General features: G+C 38.1%; 1 pseudogene across 1 annotated transcript; it reads right to left on the bottom strand.

The window, feature by feature from the left end:
• Positions 1 to 8,077: 8,077 nt before the first annotated feature.
• LOC110313944 lies at positions 8,078 to 8,503 on the bottom strand (annotated as a pseudogene). Its single transcript, XR_002380137.1, has one exon. The product of XR_002380137.1 is annotated as a histone H2A.Z pseudogene (transcript).
• Between the last annotated feature and the right edge of the window lie 939 nt (positions 8,504 to 9,442).

Genomic DNA, 9,442 nt, shown 5'->3' with positions numbered 1-9,442 from the left:
TATATAACATGGAAAACAAGGAATATGCCTAAAGTTAAATGTGTTTTTAGAGCTGAAGATCAATAGGGATTCAACACAAATTCTGTTTCTATAGTTCACAATTTAGTGGAATAACAAAGCAAAAGGGAATTTCAACACAGTGAAATTTAATAAAATATATACGAGGGGGTATGAAGAAAATCAAAGTATTTTTAGAGTTTAGAAAGATGATTGAAAAACAAGACATTAAAAGCACAGAAACCATCCCATGCAGTGTAAACAATTCAGTATGTATATGGGACAGAAGAGGGTTACATATTCCTCAATAACAGGAATAAGTGATCTCGTGAAGGATAATCTTGTCAACTTGATTAGATTGAGAGACATCTGTGACATCACTAAAACATATTTCTGTGTGTGATGGAAGGGATAATTCTTGGGATATCTGGCATATGGGATAACAAATTAGCAAGACCCAGCCATATTGAACACTTCTGGTACGTTCTTATATGCTGAGTACCAGGTAGCATGAATAGGGGGAAAGTGGAAGCCAGCTAGTGTGTACAACCTAAAAATCATATGAAACGTATATGTATTACAATTATTACCCAAGGACATTATATTTGATCCTTTCTACTCCTGTAAAGCTGATTCACACCAGTACTCTTAAAAGGAACTTCCAAGTTCTTCCTTGAATGGGATATGTCATGCATCCTTGTTTCCCAAAGGCTTCCAGCATTTTGGATTGGAAACTACCAGGGATGATCACTTGAAGTGCTCTTTACTTGGAAATACTATTTCTCCCATTCTCAGCATTTCTTAGTTGCCTGTAATTCTTTATGTAGGATTAAGGCTTCATGAGCATTCTGTGGCCATGTTGGCAACTCTATAATTATTATCCTTGTTCAGTTCGTGTTTAGCAAACCAAAAGCCCTGAGAACATATGCACAAGTAACATCATATAGACTGATTGGGTTTTATTTATGTATTTAGGAATATATGTGTATAAACATAAACATATATGCATGCAGCAATAATTAATATGAATAGATGCTGTAAAGTGGAATGACAACAAGGAAGGGCTTATTGGAGAGTTTGGAGAGAGTAAAAGGAATAGGGAAATTCTATAATATTATAGTCTCCCAAAACTAAAAGACTTTAATAAAGGAAAGAAACCAGGTTCTCAAGCTCTCTAATCTGCACACAGCCGATTTGATTACCTAGGCTCTAGTCATAGAAAGATCCAACCAATAAATCAACTTTGATAATTTTATTTTCCTTCAATTTTATAATGTTTCTTAAAATATAATTTATACATTACAAATTTCATAAAAGGATTATTTTCCTGTATCCCAACATATAATCAATCATATATAATGTATTAAAAATAAATGAATACAAAGGCCTCTGGTTGTTAGGGTTATAGCCCTATGGTAGAATACTTGCCTAGCAATGAAGTCCCAGAGTCAATGCCCTGCACTAATAAAAGATAAAAGTAAATAAATGATGTCCTCATTCCTAATAGCAGAGTAGTATTCCATTGTGTAAATAAACCACATTTTTTGTATCCATTCTTCTATCCTGGGACAGTTGGGTTGTTTTGACCTTCTGGCTATAACAAACAAAGCCACTCGCTATGAACATAGTAGAACACATGCCCCTGTGGCATGGTTTGATAATTTTTGGGTTTATTCCCAAGAGTGGTATTACTGGGTCTTCAGGTAGATNTATTTTCAATTTTCTGAGGAACCTCCAGATTGATTTTCAGAGTGGTTGTACCAGTTTGCAATCACACCAGCAATGGAGAAGTGTTCCTCTTTCTCCACATCCTCTCCAACATGTACTGTCACCTGAGGTTTTGATCTTAGCCCTTCTGATTGGTGTAAGATGGCATCTCGGGGTTGTTTTGATTTGCATTTCTCTGATCACTAAGGACTTTGAAACATTTTTTTTAAGTGCTTCTCAGTCATTTGAGATTGATCAGTTGTGAATTCTCAGTTTAGTTCTATACCCCCTTTTTTTATTGGGTTGCTTGGTTTTTTAGTTGTTAGCTTCTTGAGTTCTTTATATATTTTGGATATTAGCCCTCTATTAGATGTGGGGTTAGGAAAGATTTTTTTCCCAATCTGTAGGTTGCTGATTTGTCTTCTTGGCTATATCCTTTGTCTTATAGAAGCTTCCCAATTTCATGAGCTCCCATTTATCAATTCTTGATCTTAGAGCATGAACCATTGGAGTTCTCTTTAGAAAATTTCTCCCTGTGTCAATGACTTTAAGGCTCTTTCACACTTTCAATTCTATTAGATTCAGTGCATATGGTTTTATGCTGAGGTTCTTGATCCACTTGAACTTGAGCTTGTGCAAGGTGACAAATATGGGTCTATTTTCATTATTCTGCGTACAAACAGCCAGTTAAACCAGCACCATTTGTTGAAGATACTTTCTTTTTTCCATTGTATATGTTTGGCATCTTTGTGAAAGACCAAGTGCCTGTAAGTGTGTGGTTTTATTTCTGGATCTTCAATTCTATTCTATTGATGAACATATCTGTCTCTGTACCAATACCACACAGTTTTTTGTTGTTTTTCTTTTTTATCAATATTCCTCTGTAGTAAAGCTTGAGGTCAGGTATGGTGATTCCCCCAGACATTCTTTTATTGTTAAGAATTGTTTTCTCATTTGGAGCTGAGATGGAAGGAAGGACCATCCAGAGACTGCCCCACCCGGGATCCATCCCATATACAACCACCAAACCCAGACACTATTGCATATGCCAGCAAGATTTTGCTGACAGGACCCTGATATAGTTGTCTCTTGTAAGTCTATGCCAGTGTCGGGCAAATACAGAAGTGGATGTTCATAGTCATCTATTGGATGGAATACAGGGCCCCTGATGAAGGAGCTAGAGAAAGTACCCAAGGAGCTGAAGGGGTCTGCAACCCTATGGGAGCAACAACAATATGAACTAACCAGTACCCCCAGAGCTGTGTCTCTAGTTGCATATGTAGCAGAGGATGGCTTAGTCAGTCATCAATGGGAGGAGAGTTCCTTGGTTTTGCAAAGATCATATGCCCCAGTACAGGGAAATGCCAAGGCCAGGAAGCAGGAGCGGGTGGGTTAGGGAGCAGGGTGGGTGGAGAATATAGGGGGCTTTGGGGATAGCATTTGAAATGTAAATGAAGAAAATATCTAATAAAAAAGAATTCAGCAGAAAATATATCTGAGGAAAGGAGATTCATCAAAACAAACAAACAAAACAAACAAACAAACAAAAAAGAATTGTTTTCTCTATTGTGGGTTTTTTTCCTTTCCAGATGACTTTGAGAATAACTCTTTCTGTGTCTTTGAAGAATTGTTGGAGTTTTGATGGTGATTGCATTGAATCTGTATATTTTCTTTGGTAGGATGGTCATTTTTACCATGTTAATTCTGAGTTTTGTAGGCAAATGGATGGAACTAGAAAATATCATCTTGAATGAGATAACTGAGACCCAAAAGGACATACATGGTATGTACTCATTAGTAAGTGGATATTCGCCAAAAAAAAAAAAATGTACAGAATACCAAGGTACAGTCTACAGAACTCAAAAAGATCAACAAACTGAAGGGCTCAAATGAGGATCCCTCGTTCCAACTTGGGTGCGAGAAGAAAGCAATCACAAGTGGGGAGGGAGGGAGGGACCTGGGAGGGAATGTGGATGGGGAGGAGGGGAACATGATGTGGTATTGGGTGAGGGAAAAGGTCTGAAGCCCTGAGGGCCAGCAGAAAGAATGAAATAGGCAACATCAGGAGGGAGGATTTTTGGAGGAAACTCCATCATGTACCATAGACTTAGGAGGTAAGAGACTATCAGGAATTAAAAGGAAGGACCTTAGACGAGATCCCCTACTGTAGGGAGAGGGAACATGTAGAGCCCACCTCCAGCATGGCATCAAGTGAGGGATGGGGTTGCCATCTCACAGTCAAAACTCTGACAAATAATTGTCTGAAAGAGCTGCAGGGATGAAAATGGAGACCAGCTTGAGGTAAAGAAGGTCCAGTGACAGGCCCAAGGTGGGATCCAGCTCAAGGGGAGTCCCCAAAGCATGACACCATTACTGAGGCTATGGAGCACTCACAAAAAGGGGACTATCGTGACTGTCCTCTGAAAGACCCAACAAGCAGCTGAAAGAGTCAGATACATATATTTGCCCCCAACCAATGGACAGAAGCAGCTGACCCCTGTTGTTGAATTAGGGAAAAACTGGAAGAAGCTGAGGAGGAGGGTGAATGTATAGGAGGACCAGCAGTCTCAATTAATCTAGATCCCCAAGATCTCTCAAACACTGGACCACCAACTAGACAGCATACATCCACGGATATGAGGCCCCCAACACACATACAGCAGAGGACTGCCAGGTCTAGGTTCAGTCAGAGAAGATGCACCTAACCCTCAAGGGACTGGAGACCCTAGAGAGTTTAGAGATCTGGGAGGTTGGGTGTGGGGGGTAAGGACATCCTCATGGAGACAGGGGTGTAGGGAGGAGTTATGGGATGTGGAACAGTCAGAAGGAGGACTGGGAGCGGAATAAAATCTGCAGTTTAAAATAAATAAATAATAAATAAAAGATTTTTTTTAAGAAAAAGAAGAAAAGTAAATACATGAGCAATATGATAGAAAACATGGTACTCTTTCTGAGTTTGCTTTATTTCACTTAACATACTGATTTCCCATCATAAATTTCCTCCTAATTAAATCTATAATTGGCAGAAAACTTACTGGCTCTGCTTTCTATCTCTGGGAGTTAGGCAACAAACACATGTGCCTTAATCTTCAATTATAATATGGGCTACAGTTCATGAAGATTTGGAAATATCGCCTAGGTTTCTAAAAAATAAAATAAAATTCCAGGAGAACATGGACTTAGGCTGTCAACCAAAAAAAAAAAAAAAAAAAAAACTCTGGAGGCCCATATCTATAACCATTTTGAAAGCAGATAGCCAAAGAAATGAGTGTCAGAAAACTCCAAAAAGACACCTAAGGACTGATATTGATCCTACTAACTTCCTTCTCAATATATCTGTATTGTGAGTCTTTGCGTCGATGTACCCAGCAAGTATGATGTTCAGCTATGATATGTTTGTGTTCACCATTAAATTGTAACAAAATTGAGAACATTGGATTTACAGTTGTTCCAGATCTTCCGTTCATTAGTTTTTCCAATTTATTCTTTTTAGAATGGAAGTATGCATCTGTCGCTTTCCTCTTGTGTTGTAGTTTGGAATTATATAACTTACTTCATCTCACAGATTTGAGGCCTAAGGATAGATGGTTTAAGTATACTCATTACTTGAGTAATCAGGATAGGAATTTACAAGCTACATTATAAATAATGGTCATCTTATAGTATCACCTCAACTGAGCCAAAAGTTTTTGGTATTTTCATTCTCAGCTCTAAAATCCAAACATGACTAGCTCATCTAAGTATTGGAATATAGGAAGAATTTCCCTCCTATATCCAAAAGGAGTAAGTAAAAATAATCAATATAAAACAACCCAAACACCTGGTTCTTCTTAAGCCTTGGCCTCAGCAGAAGTTAATTAAATAGAACATAATCTACTAAGGTACCACTTGATTTAAATTCAGTTTATCACCAAGAAAATTCATATGAATATATATTCCTCAGTAAAGCAGTGCTGAGCTGGGTATCCTACTGGAAAGTATTTACATTACAGGGCACATGCAACCAATCCTGCTTACACTAATGATGTCTCAGGGGACTAAGCTGTCATTTTTCAAGAGCCTAGGCCAGATGCTGTGAGATCGGGGACCTTTAAGATGAAGTGAACCTTGCATGTCTTTTCCTGTCTTGAATGTCAGTTCCTTCCCGTGCTACAGAAGATCCTTCTCTTTTCAGGCTTTGTGCTTTCTTCTCCAGGTCCATGCACAAATCAGCACAAGGCTTCACCGGAACACAGGCACATAGCAGCTCTGTGCTTTTGTACTTCTTCCAAAAATATTACTTTAGTTGATTCTTCAAACTAATTTTTTGCTTATTAATTTACTTTTATATTTTGTCAAAGCAGGGCACTGAATCTATACCTTGAACAGTTGGGAAGCATTCTACAGGAGATTTATACCAATAACACTTCCAGCTAGCCCTCTCTTTTTTAGTTTTAGTTCCATTTCTATTACTGGATCTCAGTCTTTCTTCTGCCCTCCATGGATACTGCATACATGTGATGCTCAGATATAAATGCAAGTAAAACATCCATACATAAATGTAAAATGAAATTTAAAATTTCAGATTTCACATGTTTATATCAGAATTTTCATTTTGCATTAAAAACACTTTTTGTTACATTTTTAAATTTTATATTGTGTGTATGCACACATATGTATATTTCTGTGAGCACATACATGCTACAGTGCTCCTGTAAAGGGTGTAAAACATAATATGGGAACTGGTTTCTGTTTCCTACTATCAGTACTTAAATTGCCAGCCTTGGAAGCAGGCCCCTTTACTCCTAGTGTAATTTTGTTAGAACATTTGGTTTTCTAACAGTCATAATTTTTAAAATAATAATTACCTTATGTTTATTATAAATGCTACTCCATATTATATATGGCATTTTGACATAAGTAAATATAAACTATCATCATTACATCTCAATATACTTAAGTAAATTGTTAGAATGAAAAGATTGTTCAGCTATTCAAGGGCAACCCCCAACAAACAGCTAGCCTGATTCTTATCATATGAACACAGTCAGACTCCTTATACTCTTTAATAAACTGCAGAGAACAGTTTTTCAACTTGTTAATCAAGTGATATTTCAATACTTGTTTCAATATTTCAAAGGAAACTTTTACGAGAACATAAAATGTAAACATAAATTTTACCCAGTTTTTCCATGTGATTTTATAATCTTTTAATTTTAAATATTAGAGCTGAATTGGGGACCTGGAAAAGAATTTGTACCAGCACTCGGGAGGCAGAGGCAGGCAGATTTCTGAGTTCGAGGCCAGCCTGGTCTACAAAGTGAGTTCCAGGACAGCCAGGGCTATACAGAGAAACCCTGTCTGGAAAAACCAAAGAGAGAGAGAGAGAGAGAGAGAGAGAGAGAGAGAGAGAGAGAGAGAGAGAGAGAGAGAGAGAGAGAGAGAGGGGAGAGAGAGAGAGAGAGAGAGAGAGAGAGAGAGAGAGAGAGATTGAGAGAGAGATTTTGTCACAGTTTTGGAAGAATATCAATGTTAACAGAAATTTTAAAAGAAACTGTTAGCTAAAAAAGAGTTTTTGCCTCACAAGAAACACAGTTGTTTATTAAATTAGTATTGTATCAAAATAGTATACATGGCTTATTATCAGGTGCTCCATTACCAAAACTTACTAGATTTATTGAAAGTAAAATCAGAAAAAGCTTAAATTTAAAGTGTCAATGCAAAATATCCCTCCTCTTCTGGCATTTAAAGACTTATATGTTTGTTTGTTTTGTATTTAATTGATACACACGCACACACACACACACACGTGCGCGCGTGCACACACACACACACATTTTTCCTTGAGAATTTTGTACAGGTTATGATCATAATCATTACCTATTCCCCATCTCCTCCCAGATCCACACCCCCTCCACATCTTAATTTTGTGGATTTTAAAAAAATCTGTCAAGTTCAAACTGATGCCCATATAGTTTGGGATATGTACCCTTCCCTTACCACATGATTTGCTGACTAGGGTCTTCACTCTTAGACAAAACTGACTTTCTCCTTTTTAGGAGGTATTAGCTGCTCCCCAACATTGTGACTTCATGCCCACCTCCTTTCTCCATGCTGGAATTTGGTTTATTTTGTTCTTGCACACATCTTGTGCATATTGTCATAACTCTGTTTATATGTTCCGCTCTATCCTAAAGCTACTGTTTTCTTACAGTCATCCACTATGCATGTATCCTATATTCCTTCCTTCCCCTGTTGCACATTTATGGCTGAGAACTTCAGTTTCTTATTATTTGCACCTGTGCCAAGTTTGGGTTTCTGTTTAAATCACCATTTACTACAAATAGAAGGCTCTTTAATAAGGACTGAGAGATAATAAGGAATCCAGGCATCCTTAGACAGTCTTCTGTTGTTCTTTCTTTCCAATCACCGATTTCTGGATATGTGGGATAACACCACCGCCAGCAATGGTAGCTTTATCAGAGAATCCAATTCTTCATCTCCACGTATAGCAAGTTGCAAGTGAACAGGGGTAATACGCTTTACCTTTAAGTCTTTTGATGCATTTCCTGCCAACTAAAGTACCTCTGGGGTGAGGTACTCCAGGATGGCTGCTCTGTACATAGCAGCAGTCGCACCCACATGTCCGTGGCTGCTTGTCCTAGATTTCAGGTATCTATGAATATGGCCCACAGGGAACTGCAAACCGTCTTGCTGCAAGCTGGAAACCGCCTTTGTCTTGGCCTTTCCGGAGTCCTTTCCAGCCTTATTGCCAGCCATCTCGAACTGTGCAGAAGCTCCAATAAGCGAGGAAGAGACAAGGCCACGTGGACGCTCAGTGAGATTCTTAACAGCTGTCCAGTGTTGGTGAATCCAGTGGACTGTATCTCTGTGAAAAACACAAATTTGTCTTTTTGTAATTCTATTTGAGCAAGTTGGAAGCTTAATTAGCCTTCCAACCAACCAAATTTCTGCATTTGAGTATTAACCATATTTAAGTGTTACTGTGGCTTCAAAGAAGCTATTGATTCTGAAGTAGTGGGTTTTGATTGAATTGACTGTTTTTAAAAAAACTGCTTGGATTTTCATTGTGATGTAGAAGTTATAGTAACAAACATTTGGTTTTGTACAGACATTATTTCCACTTTGGTGGATAAGTTCAATAAATGTCATATCTCCCCACCCCCCACCCCCCAAAAAGTATTGAGAGATGTGCTGTCCATGGGTGTTATTGGGAGTCTATTTAATACTGTGCCCATGTATCAGCATTATAGTAGCATGATATTCCTGGGTCCTATTGTCTTTCTGACCATAAGTTCTTGATCAATAATGGTGTGAGGTATGGGTTTTGTCTTGTGGAACAAGACTTACATCCAATCAGAAAGTGACTGGTTATACCTATGACATCCTTTCCACTCACAAGCTATGTCAGTAGGCATGTTTTGTCAGTCATTATTGTACTTCACAGGATTTACATCAGGGTAAGATTTATGATTACATTTCTCCTCCATTAGTTACAACATAGTCCATCATTAAGAAGATAGTCAAAGATAGAGAAGATAGAGGCCCCTTGGTCTTGCAAACTCTATATGACCTAGCACAAGGCAAGGCCTGGGCCAAGTAGTGGGAGTGGGTGGGTAGGGGAACAGAGGTGGGGGGCGGGGTATGGGAAACTTTCGGGATAGCATTTGAAATGTAAATAAAGAAAATAATAATAATAATAATAAAGAAGAAGATAGTCAATATGGATGAAGCCTCC

The sequence above is a fragment of the Mus pahari genome, chromosome X (assembly GCF_900095145.1).
Source record: "Mus pahari chromosome X, PAHARI_EIJ_v1.1, whole genome shotgun sequence".
Classification (NCBI taxonomy): Eukaryota; Metazoa; Chordata; class Mammalia; order Rodentia; family Muridae; genus Mus; species Mus pahari.
The sequence above is the reverse complement of the archived record's forward strand: the minus strand, read 5'-3'. Positions and strand labels throughout refer to the sequence as shown.